Source organism: Rutidosis leptorrhynchoides, chromosome 6, assembly GCF_046630445.1.
Source record: "Rutidosis leptorrhynchoides isolate AG116_Rl617_1_P2 chromosome 6, CSIRO_AGI_Rlap_v1, whole genome shotgun sequence".
Lineage (NCBI taxonomy): Eukaryota > Viridiplantae > Streptophyta > Magnoliopsida > Asterales > Asteraceae > Rutidosis > Rutidosis leptorrhynchoides.
In genome coordinates this window covers 28,070,065-28,083,536 of record NC_092338.1, presented here as the reverse complement: position 1 = coordinate 28,083,536, position 13,472 = coordinate 28,070,065, and positions in this window count along the sequence as shown.

The window sequence follows — 13,472 nt, the reverse complement described above, 5'->3', positions numbered from 1 at the left end:
TTTAGAGAGTGAATATTGAAAAAGATGAAGTTTTAAGATGTTTTTCTCGTTTGATTCCTTCTTAAAAGAGTCAACCAGACTGATAAATTTGTTTATATGGAAGTTAGGATCGTCAGTCGGTAATTGAAATTTACAGATCATACTGACTAGTTTAATCATGTGTGAACTGATTTCAGGAATTCCTTCGGTTCCTAAGGTGATTGGTCCTCCTCTTTCCTCTAAGCATGACTTATGCATAGAAGCAAGGGTGTCTTGTTGTTCCATTTTTTATTTTAGATTTTCTGATAATAAAACGACTTAAAAGTAACTTTTAGAAAATATTAATTTACTAAAAGGATCGATAATTTAATAAAAACAATTATTCTTGAAATTTGGTCGCTAACCAGATCGGATATCTTAACTGATAGGACTTTTCACATATTACTAGTATCGAGGTGGCCAGGACGACTACGGAGAGGCAGGATCCTTTTGGTTCCAATATAATTGGAGACTGTTCAGAAAATCCAATAACCAAGTCCGTGTATAATTGTCTTTCTTAGACACCACCAAACAATACTTTGTCTGCTTAAAATCTTTCTCGATCAAAATATTTCGATTCCCCGGCAGCGGCGCTAAAAAAAGAGGTTGTTACTGATATGTTACTAACGGACGGTTTTTATTTTGTGCGGTGTCGTTAGGTCGCATGGTGTCCGATTCGGTAGCACACAGCGTCTTCGTTTATTTATATTTTGCGGGGCCTAAATTTACTTTACTTTCTAAGGTGTAGAAGGTGTAAGTTAACCTAGTGTCGAATTTTATGCTGATTAACGAATTGAAGATCAAGTGGATAATTGTCTTTTAGTTAAATTACCTGGATAAAAGATAGTAGTTGATTTTAGCTAAAGGTCCTAAATGCAGAAAAAGTAAATAAAGTGGGAGGATATCCGGAGTATGCAGATCAAGGAAATGTTGACCAAGATATCAGTATTGGGTTAGGGAAAGGTAATTATGCTCATGTTAAGACTATGCTTGGATTGATGTTGATCTGGTTGGATGAGCCAATTACACAGACCTACTTATCTCTGAACTCTCGGAGTTCTCTTTGAGCAGTGAGAAGTATGTCACTTGGTCGTGTAACTGAAGTGTAACAATACCTCGGAGGTTATCCTCAGTAGAGTACTAGGTTTATTAGTGAGTTAAGCTCTAATCCTAACCCTCGTTATCAGTTCAGATAACTGAATAACAACGTGCCGTGTTGATTGAACACTGATCACAAACGGAAGGAGTCCGTCGGTTTAAGTTGGCAAAACCTTAAATGAAAACAAACAACCATTTCATCATACTAGTGAGATCACAATAAATCAAACATTATACAGCATTATGTAGCGACCCCGACAAATCGTCAAGTGACGGCGTCATCTACATGGGTCCCATTACCTGGTCATAAGTCTTTATGACAACGTTTGACCAAAATATGTCGCCTTCATTTCAACATAAAGATTGTTTCCAAAGTTTAAAAGGATTGTTCAACCAAAAGTTAAGTTACAAGGTTATAAGTACAAATGAAATCTAGGCGACACGGTTTAAAGTAAAGTCATAAGACGCTCCATGAAATGCATGTATACTCGACATCCAATGCAAGTATCAAATAATGAGCGGAAGCATGTATCACATATCGTGCAAGACCTGAGAAAAACATAGAAATCTGTCAACGAAACGTTGGTGAAATCATAGGTTTAAGTAAGTAAGTGAGTAAAAGTAAGTAAGTCGAACCACAAGGTTTGCAAAGTTGAAATAATAGTAATACATTCTAAAAGTTAATATTCACGAGCACCCAATTATCAAAGCTTAACATTCCATCCATTGTATACCCCATCCATAGTGCTAGAACAAACACTGATTCTCGAAAATATATTTCATCCGTAGACGGTAGCGAACCGTCAAAGATGAGGGTTGTCAACCCATATGGCCATATAACATAAGTTCTCACTTACACCCGTCAAGTGTAACTAATGATAATCGAATTGAGGATTTTTGTTCTAAACTCGTATGTAGAATGTTTGTTTTCCCGTTCTTGTGTTCACTTAATTCAAAAGAATTGTTTATGTTTTCTCATCCCAAATATAAGTTCAAAAAGAGTAAAAGTGGGACTATGATCTCACCTTGAGCGCAAGAGTCAATAAAGTACTTTAACGAGTAAACGCGTGCAAAGACAAAGCTAATCTCGACCTAAACAAGTAGGTTGTATCAATACGATAGTCACGAAGGGTCAAAGTTGTTCAATTAGTCCTATGGCTCGACACGACTCGATTATGTAGCATGTGAAGAAAATTGTCAAGTTTCATGCAAGATACAAGTATGGAATCATGTTAGAAAGATTGCATAATTAATTGGTTAAGTTTGACAAAAAGTCAAACTTGGTCGGGTCAAAGTCAACGAAAAAGTCAACATGTTCGGGTCGGGTCCCGGACTATTTTCTATGCTAATTATTCATATACAAGTATATTAGAACAAGTTTCATGTGAATCGGAGGTCGGTAGCTAGTCAAACATTTTACGTGAAATGGGACAAAGAGGTCAGAATCTGACCAGGACAATCCGCGTGCCGCGCGGGGATGGGGCGCGCCGCGCCACCATCTGGGCAGAGAATTCTGGTCAGTTTTTCAAAGTATGCACGAACCAAAACCTTTTCCAACCCAACTCTTGACCCGCAAACACTTATAATGCCTATCATATATCGTTGGAAAGGTATTTTGACGAGGAATACAACTAAGCACTTATGGTCCAACAATAACATCATTTACAATAGCCGAAAACTCATCAAGCGAACAATAAAAGTCCATTTTCAAAGTTTCAAGTTCATCAATTGCATTTTGAGTTTCGGGAAACCAATTCACACATATGATATGCCATTTTGAAGGTAATGAAGCATACATTACTACTAAACACTAACAATTAACATTCCATGACATTCAAGCATCCAAAAATTCATGTCAAGAACTATCAAACCCTAGTCAAACATCTCAAAATCAATAATCATGTTTTTGAAGTTTTCTTAATCAACCTACACATCAATTTGAAGCTAATGATGCTAGTAACACATTTAATACATGAAATTTAATAATTAAACAACTTTTAATCATCCAAAATCAAAGATTAAGCAAGCAATTTTTATATTCAAGCTAGTTACACCAAAAACAACAAATCGAGCATACAAATTACATACACGACATCACAATGAGCCATAGACACTAATTAACACACTTTTAAGTCAAGAACACAAATTTAAAGAAATCTAGTGTTTTAGAAATGTTACCCAAAATCGAAGTAGTTAGCATCAAATCGAAGAGGATGATGAGAGGATCAAGAATATGTAATTTATTTGGTTGCTAGCTCCCTAATCCGGATTTAGATGATGAATTTATGTTAGAAAGTTGAGAGGATTTGGAAGTATCAAAAGGAGAAAGAGAGAGATGAATGAGAGGAGGAGGTTGAAGGTTTGACTAGTTGACTTAGTCAAATCTTTGGCCTCTTTGCAAGTTTGGTCCCTCTAGTTTCAAAGCGGTTGCGGGAAATAACCAAACGAATATTTAAACGCTCGAGTAAACGGGTGACGTTATAATTAAATAACGAGGATATTATGAACGTTAGTTAACGAAAGATGCCAAAATAAATGACGAAAGATATTATTTAAAAAAAAAAGACGGTGTTAAAATAAATTTAACGGAAAAACGCGGGATGTTACATTATCCACACCTCAAAAGAAATTTCGTCCCGAAATTTAGTTGGAAGTAATAGTCGATGTCTCTTACTCGAGACCTAGTGTAGTAACTCTACGAATGATTGAAGGTACTTTCTTGGACATTCCACGAATCCGGATAGTCGGGGTGTTACGTTGTATTAGGGCTTGGTTTTACGATCCACAAGTTCAGCCGGTTTTTCCTATGAGGAGGAGTTTGTCATCAATAGTTGGTGCATCTAGAAGGATTGCACGTTCCTGTTCCGCAGGACACGTTTCTAAGTTTGTTACACGAAATGTAGGGTAAACGGAAACTTAATTGAGTCGGAAGTTCTAAACGATAGGAAGCGGTTCCAATACGCCCCAAGCTTTCAAAAGGTTCGATATTGCGGATATAGCCTTTCTCAATTTCCCAAAATGGATTACACCTTTCCAAGGTGCGGTTTCTCAATATTACTCGGTTACACACTGGGATTTGTGAGGTTTTCATCTAAGTTTGGTATGACTCTTTTGGGCGACTACGGGTCGTCTCGAGCCCTTCTCGGACTTGGATTATCTCAATTGTTGTTTCTTGTATGAGTTAAGATTCGGTGTTTTGTTTGCCACATGCTTTGGTCCAATGAATAGGGGTATGACATTAGCGGTCCTATAGGGTTTCGGAAAGTGCGTGTGAACACACGAGTGGTAACTACTGTTGTAAGAGGGATCTACTAAAAGCGACCATGCAAGTTTGAAACATGTCTTTCGAAGACGTAAATCGTTCGTTTGTTCGGTTCGTCTGTTTGTGGGTGGTACGTGGTACTCATGTCTAAGCGGGTCTCCAAGGTTTCTTGTAAAACTAGAGGCGAAACGAGTATTTCGATACGGGATAATTGACAAAGATACTCCGTGTTGGAATAGAATCTCTTAAGATATGTTTGAACAAGTCAGTTAGGGTTCGAAAAATGTTCGTTAGGACTATTCACCCTCGTGGCGAATACTAATGTAATATGAGGAATTTATCTATCCATGGAGAAATGTTACAAGGAGTTTCTTTAAACGGAAATGCGAGCAATAAAGATAGGAGTGAAATGAGGACTTAGAATAGGATGAGCTTGCATCTCGAGGTTTCCATAACGTGCCTCTAGTTGTCAAAAGTTGAAGTCTGAAAGAGAAACGAGATAGTACACGTAGTTTTATAGTTCGGGGTTGAATAATAGTTGGCAGATTATCAGAAACACAAGGGCGTTAAGTCAAAGAAGAGTGAAGTATCGTTGGATTGTGTGTTATCTTAATTTCCAGTAATATCAGACGGTAACGGTGAAATAACAGAGGTATGTAGTGTGGTACGTGATGACGAGAATATTGATCGGATCCACAATTTAGTATTCGAATTCTTCGTGCAAAATAACGAATTTCTGTTCCGTTGATTTCGAGTCGAGGGAGTATGCCTTTCGGCGTCCAAGTAGAAATATTTCCATATTTGAGTCCCATATGGTGTTGTACGAATTTAGCTAGAAATGTTGGTGTGAAGAATCACGCTCAAGGTTCGATCGCGGAGAGATTAAAGTCGTGTAACACGAGAAAAGTCAGAAATGAATTTTCGGTAAGAAGCGGTGAGATCTAAGATTTTTACGAATACAAGTCTGAGTTGGGAGAGTTCCCTGATTACATGTGGTTTGATTTCGAGATTGATTGTAATGCCTTGACCATTAACATCATAGTCTAGAAAATTGGACTTAGTTGAATAAGTTAAGATGTCATCTATAAATACGATAACAGATTTGTCTAGATAAGTTTGCATACGTGGTTTAGGAGGTTCATGAATACGGACGGAGTCCTAAATAAATCAACGGTACTAAGAGAGATTTACAACTAACGTTGCGAGTTCGGAAGATGGCTTAGGAGACATCGTCTCCCTTAACCCCCAATTGATGATAACCGGAACGGAGGTCGTTTTGGAATACATACGGGATTCATGCAAGAAATCATGAGGTCATGGATGCGAGGGAGAGGGTATCGGTTTCCAACCGAAAATTACTCAGTTTACAATAATCTATACAAGATGATGGGGAAACATTTTCTTTTTAACGAATAGGTTCCGAGCTCCCTAGTTCTATAGGTGTCAAGTCAAAAGTCTTAACGTATATCCTCCAATAAAATTTATAGGCACGCAATATTTTCCGTTGGTCACTTAAATTGCCTAAGTAGTGTCTAGGGGAAAAAGGTGAAGTGCAAAGAGTATGAGTCAGAGCCTTGTTTATAAAACGTCTAACGGTAACCGAATCGAATAAACATGAAACGTGAGAATTTCGAGAAGAAACATACCCGTGACTAGTCCATCGTCGTCTCGGGCATCCTAGGCGTTGATGTTGAAAGTTTAACGGCGTGCGTTGGGGTTGATTTTCTTATTTGGGCATTCATTCCTAAAATGACCCATTTGGCCACATGCGTAGCAAGTGACCGACTTTTGTGTGTTGGGTCCCTTTCGAGGGACGGGGGTGGCACTTCCACAATGTTTGTCGATGTGACCACTTCCTTGGCGCCGGTGGCGAAACCTGCCACATCCTTCAAAGTGATGCTTGTGGCATTCGTTACAAAAAGGTAGTTTTCCGGCATACCCTTTCTTGTCGCCGGGGAAAAAGGGCTCTTTGGTGAAGTTGTTATTGTTGCGGTTGTTTGATTGGGAGGCTTCCCATTTTCTTTTGTTGTTACTCGGGTGGTTCTCGACCATTGGTGCCGGTGCTTCCATTTCATTCGCCATTTCTAAAGTTTGGCGGGCCTTGGTTAAAGCCTCTTGTATGTTAGTGGGTTGGGATGCCATTACCCCGTGTTGAATGCTCTTAGGGAGGCCATCCATGTAAAGTTCGACTCTTAGGGATTCGGGAGTCATGAGATTTGGACACATTGAGACTAGTTCGGTGAACCGTTGATTATAAGTTTCGAGGTCATTCCCGACCGTTTTTAAATTCCTTAGACCCTGTTCGAGCCTTAGAGTCTCGTCGCGCAGAAAATATTTGGTGATCATTCTTTCTCTTAATTCGGTCCATGAGAGTGTGTGGGCTTCATCAATACCCACCGATTGTACGTACTTGTTCCACCACAAAAGAGAAATGCCGGTGAAAGTGAGGGTGGAAAACTTGACCTCATCTTGGTCTCGACAACCGCTTGTGTTAAAAACGGTCTCCATTTGTTCAAACCATCGGGTGAGAACAACCGGTCCTCCGGTTCCATCGAAAGTGGGAGGGTTGTACTTCATGAAGTTCTTGTAGGAGCAACCTTCGCTTGAATTACCGGCTCCACGATTGGTGTTGTTGGAAAAGTGATCGGCCACGGCCGTACCCACGGCGGTGGTTATCATTCGTTGAAGAGCTTGTTCTAGAGTTTCGAGAGGGGTATTGTGTTGACCTTGGTGAGCCATTGTTCCTTCATGACACAAGAATATCGTTGATTAGTATTCTTAACAATACTAACCGTGATATGGATTAAGGATAGAGAGAAAATTTTTCCTTGACTCGCCTTAAATTCTTTATGTCATAATGTCGGAACGTCCATGTGAATCACCGTAATATAATCCCGGAATTTATATTACCCTGATTCTCATGTGCATTTAACATTACTTCATAAAGTCAAGGTGGCGCGTCAACAAAATTTATCAACGTAAGATCAAGATCGAATACGAGTTAGATATGATAGAAGAGTTCGAGTATAAATGACAACGTTTGACCAAAATATGTCGCCTTCATTTCAACATAAAGATTGTTTCCAAAGTTTAAAAGGATTGTTCAACCAAAAGTTAAGTTACAAGGTTATAAGTACAAATGAAATCTAGGCGACACGGTTTAAAGTAAAGTCATAAGACGCTCCATGAAATGCATGTATACTCGACATCCAATGCAAGTATCAAATAATGAGCGGAAGCATGTATCACATATCGTGCAAGACCTGAGAAAAACATAGAAATCTGTCAACGAAAACGTTGGTGAAATCATAGGTTTAAGTAAGTAAGTGAGTAAAAGTAAGTAAGTCGAACCACAAGGTTTGCAAAGTTGAAATAATAGTAATACATTCTAAAAGTTAATATTCACGAGCACCCAATTATCAAAGCTTAACATTCCATCCATTGTATACCCCATCCATAGTGCTAGAACAAACACTGATTCTCGAAAATATATTTCATCCGTAGACGGTAGCGAACCGTCAAAGATGAGGGTTGTCAACCCATATGGCCATATAACATAAGTTCTCGCTTACACCCGTCAAGTGTAACTAATGATAATCGAATTGAGGATTTTTGTTCTAAACTCGTATGTAGAATGTTTGTTTTCCCGTTCTTGTGTTCACTTAATTCAAAAGAATCGTTTATGTTTTCTCATCCCAAATATAAGTTCAAAAAGAGTAAAAGTGGGACTATGATCTCACCTTGAGCGCAAGAGTCAATAAAGTACTTCAACGAGTAAACGCGTGCAAAGACAAAGCTAATCTCGACCTAAACAAGTAGGTTGTATCAATACGATAGTCACGAAGGGTCAAAGTTGTTCAATTAGTCCTATGGCTCGACACGACTCGATTATGTAGCATGTGAAGAAAATTGTCAAGTTTCATGCAAGATACAAGTATGGAATCATGTTAGAAAGATTGCATAATTAATTGGTTAAGTTTGACAAAAAGTCAAACTTGGTCGGGTCAAAGTCAACGAAAAAGTCAATGTAATGACCCGCACTTTTTCGATCGTTCTATACTTATAAGATTAATATTTATATAAATTAAACCTTACCAACATGATAAGCAATCCAAATTGTTGAGACTTATGTTTTTCGAAAAGAGATTTACACAACGTTTGACCGTCTAGTTTGACCGATGATATCACGAACTATACAATATATGATAATTATACGTTTGTATATATATATATGTATATATACATGTTTAACATGATTTAAGGATGTTTTAATACCTCATTTTGTATTAATAACAATAAGTTATAAGTATATTTTGAAACTACTAACTTAAGTTTTCAAAACGATAACCATACGTAACGTTATTTGACTTAAATACTTATGACATATAATGTTTATACATATATCGTATAAGTAATGTATTTAATCATTTTTAAGGACTTAAATACATAAAACCATATAAGTATATTCACAAAAGATAGCTATATTTGAATCTTCGTTCCGTTTTCACAAGATTTCTATACGTATACTTAGGGTATATGTACCCGTATAAATACGCAGTTTCTAGAAGTTTTACTATTGAAAAATACCAATTATTAGACTTCAATTATATGATCTTAGCAGCCTTTGATTAGTCAATACATGTGGGATCATATATGAGGACTTTTGAGCTAAAAATCAAAAAAATAAAGTCTATATATACATATACATATATACGCCTATATACACATATGCACACTTTCATAACAATTTTCTTTCAAGTTAAATGATCTTCTAAACTCTCTTATCTTCAACCTTCAAGTGTTCTTCAAGGTCCTCATAAGTTTTTAGCTTCAAAACATCACTTAATCATCATAAGAAAACCCTTACAAAAATACTTCAAGAAAACCTTCCAAGAACACCAACTTACTTCCAATCTTTCATCCACTTCCATCACCCTTTTGGTTCTAGGTTCTTACTCCTCTTTTACAGCAACCTTGTCCAAGGAACTTGAGGTAGAATCTATGTTCATAACCTTATTCGATTCATATATATATAGCTATCTTATTTTGTGGTATAAAATTTTAACAACAAGAACATAGTTTGAATGTTTTCAAACTTGTTTGCAAACTAAATAGATCCTTCTAACTTAACTTTTAAAATACTCCAAGACCTGTAATATAACTTAAATATATGCTAATTTAACAAGGTATAACTTGGTTTTTCAAAGATTATCTTAAAAACTGCTTTTACGACGTCGGAGTGCCACCGGGGACTGTTTTGGGTTGGATAATTAAAAACTATCTTAAACTTTGAATTGGAGGTTTATGTTCTGGAAAAATGATTTTTACTATGGATATGATAACACATAAAAATTCCATGATTTAATTCAAAGTATAAGTATCTTTAGAAAAATAATCATTTAAGGTTGTTTACATAAAGGAAAATGTTTAACTTCATAAGTTTCACTAAAGTTTCACCTATGCCGTGTGATTTTGAATACAAACCAAGGTATTTTCAGTTCATAGTCTTAAAGAGGGACTCGATCCAAGGAGATGGCAAGTTGAATCAACGAAAACGGATTTGTAACGAAGAAACTATGACCGAAACAAAATTGGTTATTCAAGACTTGTTTAACTTCGGGATTAATTGGGAAAAATTAAATAAAATCACATCTTTCTAAGATAACATGATATTTTATATAATTCAATTTTATATGGTTCAGGATCACCCGTAAACAACACGAGAAGATTAATCGTAAGATCCCATGATTGTACGCAACACGTCATTTGACAACACCGGTACTTTATGTACGCAACACGTCATTTGACAACACCGGTACCGTGGGTCAAGATTAATCTCGACCAATACATATACGATGGGGTTTTATTTATTTCGTTGGGGGTTTTATTTATTTCATTGCGGGTATATTAAACATCTAAAAATGAACCATTAAAATTGAATTACTAACAACGAACTGCTAACTACGGACTAAGGAATTATTCAAAGTATTAAAAGTATAACAAGTATATATATGTGACGTTTGTTTAAAAAGAAAAGGTATTGATATATTATATATGGATAGGTTCGTGATATCAACCGGAGACCAAGTCAAATTATATATATATATCTTCAAGACGAAAGTGAGTATATAGTCCCACTTTTAAACTCTAAATATTTCGGGATGAGAATACATGTATTTTATGTTTTACGTTATGGACACAAGTAACAGAAAAATATATTCTACGTTGAGTTGTACCACTGGCATACTTCCCTGTAGCTTGGTAACTATTATTTACAGCGGTATTGTAAACGCGAATCCTGTTGATAGATCTATCGGGCCTGACAACCCCAACCGGACTGGACGACCAGTATTCAACGGTTGCACAGTACTTCGTTTTGTGACTACACTTGGTACGGTGTAGTAAGATTTCATAATAAAGGGAATATGCGACGTGATTAATTGTTAAGTATGGTTATCAAGTGCTCAACCACTTAGAATATTTTTATTAAACTGTTTATATACGAAATCTTGTGGTCTATATATATATTGCTGCCGGCACTAAACCTATATCTCACCAACTTTATGTTGACCTTTTAAAACATGTCTATTCTCAGGTGATTTCTAAAAGCTTCCGCTGCATTATGTTGAATTTGAGCAGGATCTTGCGTACGCATATTTGTGTCAAAAATAAGACTGCATATCCAAGAACTTGTGTTGTAAAATATGCTAGAAATCGTGTTGTTATCATCATTTGTAAAGTTTGTAAGTCGAAGATTATTGCTAAACGATAATCATCTTTATTTCGTCCAAAGCTTGTATCAAAAATAAGAATCATGGTTTGTAATGTATAATATATGCAGTTTTTCTTTTAAAAATGTCGCATATAGAGGTCAATACCTCGCAATGAAATCATACGTTATCTAACACGTTCTTACGGTTAAGGACGGGTTATGACATGTGGTATCAGAGCGGTGGTCTTAGCGAACCAGGTTTGCATTAGTGTGTCTAACTGATAAGTCGTTAGGATACATTAGTAAGTCTGGACTTTGACCGGGTCTGATTTAAAAACCATTGCTTATCATTGTTGGTTAAAATTTATATGTAAATATTATGTAGTACTAATGGGTTAGTTGTTGTGTGATAGATGTCTTCAGATGGCTTAAAATTTATTGTTGCTTATCATTGTTGGCTCAAAACTTGTTATCACATTCAGCGACTCCGAACCAGAATCTTCAGATGGTGTTCCAGTCATTAACCTATCCGATGACGAAAATAATATCTTTGGGGAAGACTCACAAATTCCGGATGAACCGACTATAGAGAACCCGGAAAGTGAACCCGAGGAGGAAAGTGAACCCGAGGAGGAAAGTGAATCCGAGGAGGAAAGTGAACCCGAGGAAGAAATACAGGAAATTACAAAAGAAGAGTTCGAACTAGGAAAGAAACGAAAGGCTAATGAATTAGAAAATTCAAATCCTGAGTTTAATAAGGATGATGTGGCACCAACTCCACTAGACACTACCACCCCTATTCCCGCTATTCCTATTCGTTCTATCCCGGCATCCAGTTCTTCAGTCCCACAGCCAAAATATAGGCAGACAGCCAGGATAAGCGTTAAGCGATTCTTTGAACCTAAACGTCCTAGAAAATAGACCAAACGATGCGCTACCGTATTAAACCATGGGATCATATAATGTTTTGTATAATATTATTAGTGTGGTTTGCTTAATGTTCGATGTAAGAAAAGCATATGTAAAATAGTGAAGTGTGAAATGCAATAATTTTCCATGGTTAAGTATTATTTAGATGGTAGTAATTGATTCTGTACTAAGCTATTAAGTATGGACATTAACGGGTAGGTACTACCCTAGATATAATTATAAAATGCTAATAAGAAGAAAAGGCTTTTATAATAATACCTGGTTCATATTATTAATAAGCTATAATGTACTGTAAATATACACTACATCTATAATATTCCATGTGAATAATTATTTTCTTTTCATTCTTATAGAAGAATATGGCGCGATTGAACCGAATGACGGAACAAGAAATCCAGGAACTCATCAATCAGCGAGTGAACGACAGAATGTTATGGGTCGAGGCTGCAAGAGGTGCTGCAGTTAACCCAAATCCTCGTGTGGGGTGCACTTACAAAACTTTTCAAGCTTGCAAGCCCTCATCATTCAGTGGAACAGAAGGACCGATCGGTTTAACCCGGTGGATAAAAAAGATGGAGACTGTGTTTAAAATCAGTGGTTGTGTTGAAAAGGACATGACTAAGTATGCATCGTGCACTTTACAAGATAGTGCACTCACGTGGTGGAAAAATTATGTGAAGGCTGTAGGAGGAGATGTAGCTTATGATACTACATGGGAAGAATTCAAAACAATGTTAATCAACGAATATTGTCCAAGGAACGAGGTTAGGAAGTTGGAAGATGAATTACGAAGTCTGAAGGTTGTTGGTACTGAAATCACCAACTATAATCAGCGATTCATGGAATTAGTTTTGCTATGTCCTGAATTGGTTCCAACCGAAGAACGGAAGATTGAAATGTACAAAGATGGTTTGCCCAAAAAGGTCAAGGCAAACGTTACAGCATCGAAACCTAAGACAATTCATGAAGCTATAACCATGGCAAACGAGCTAATGGATCAGGTCATCATGGATAAGAAAGCATCCAATACTGATGTGAAGGTATCAGGTAACAAAAGAAAGTGGAATGGAAATTATGATCGAGGTAACCAACAACAATCTTTTAAGAAACAAGAAACCACGCAAGGTGCAGGTAGTGGTTCAAGCTTTGGTTACAAAGGACAAAATCCTTTATGCAACCGATGCCACAAACATCACTCTGGCTACTGTAATGTGGTATGCAACAAATGTAATCGAAAGGGTCATCTTGCTGAAGATTGTAGGGCTCTCGTTACAAATACAAATGGTACCAAGACTCCTGCCACCAATGCAAATAGAACTACTTTGGCTACCATTACTTGTTATGGGTGTGGAAAACAAGGTCACTATAAGAGCCAGTGCCCGAATCCAGAGAAGAATATCGGACCTGCACGAGGGAGAGCATTTGTTATTAATGCTAGAGAGGCGTGTGAAG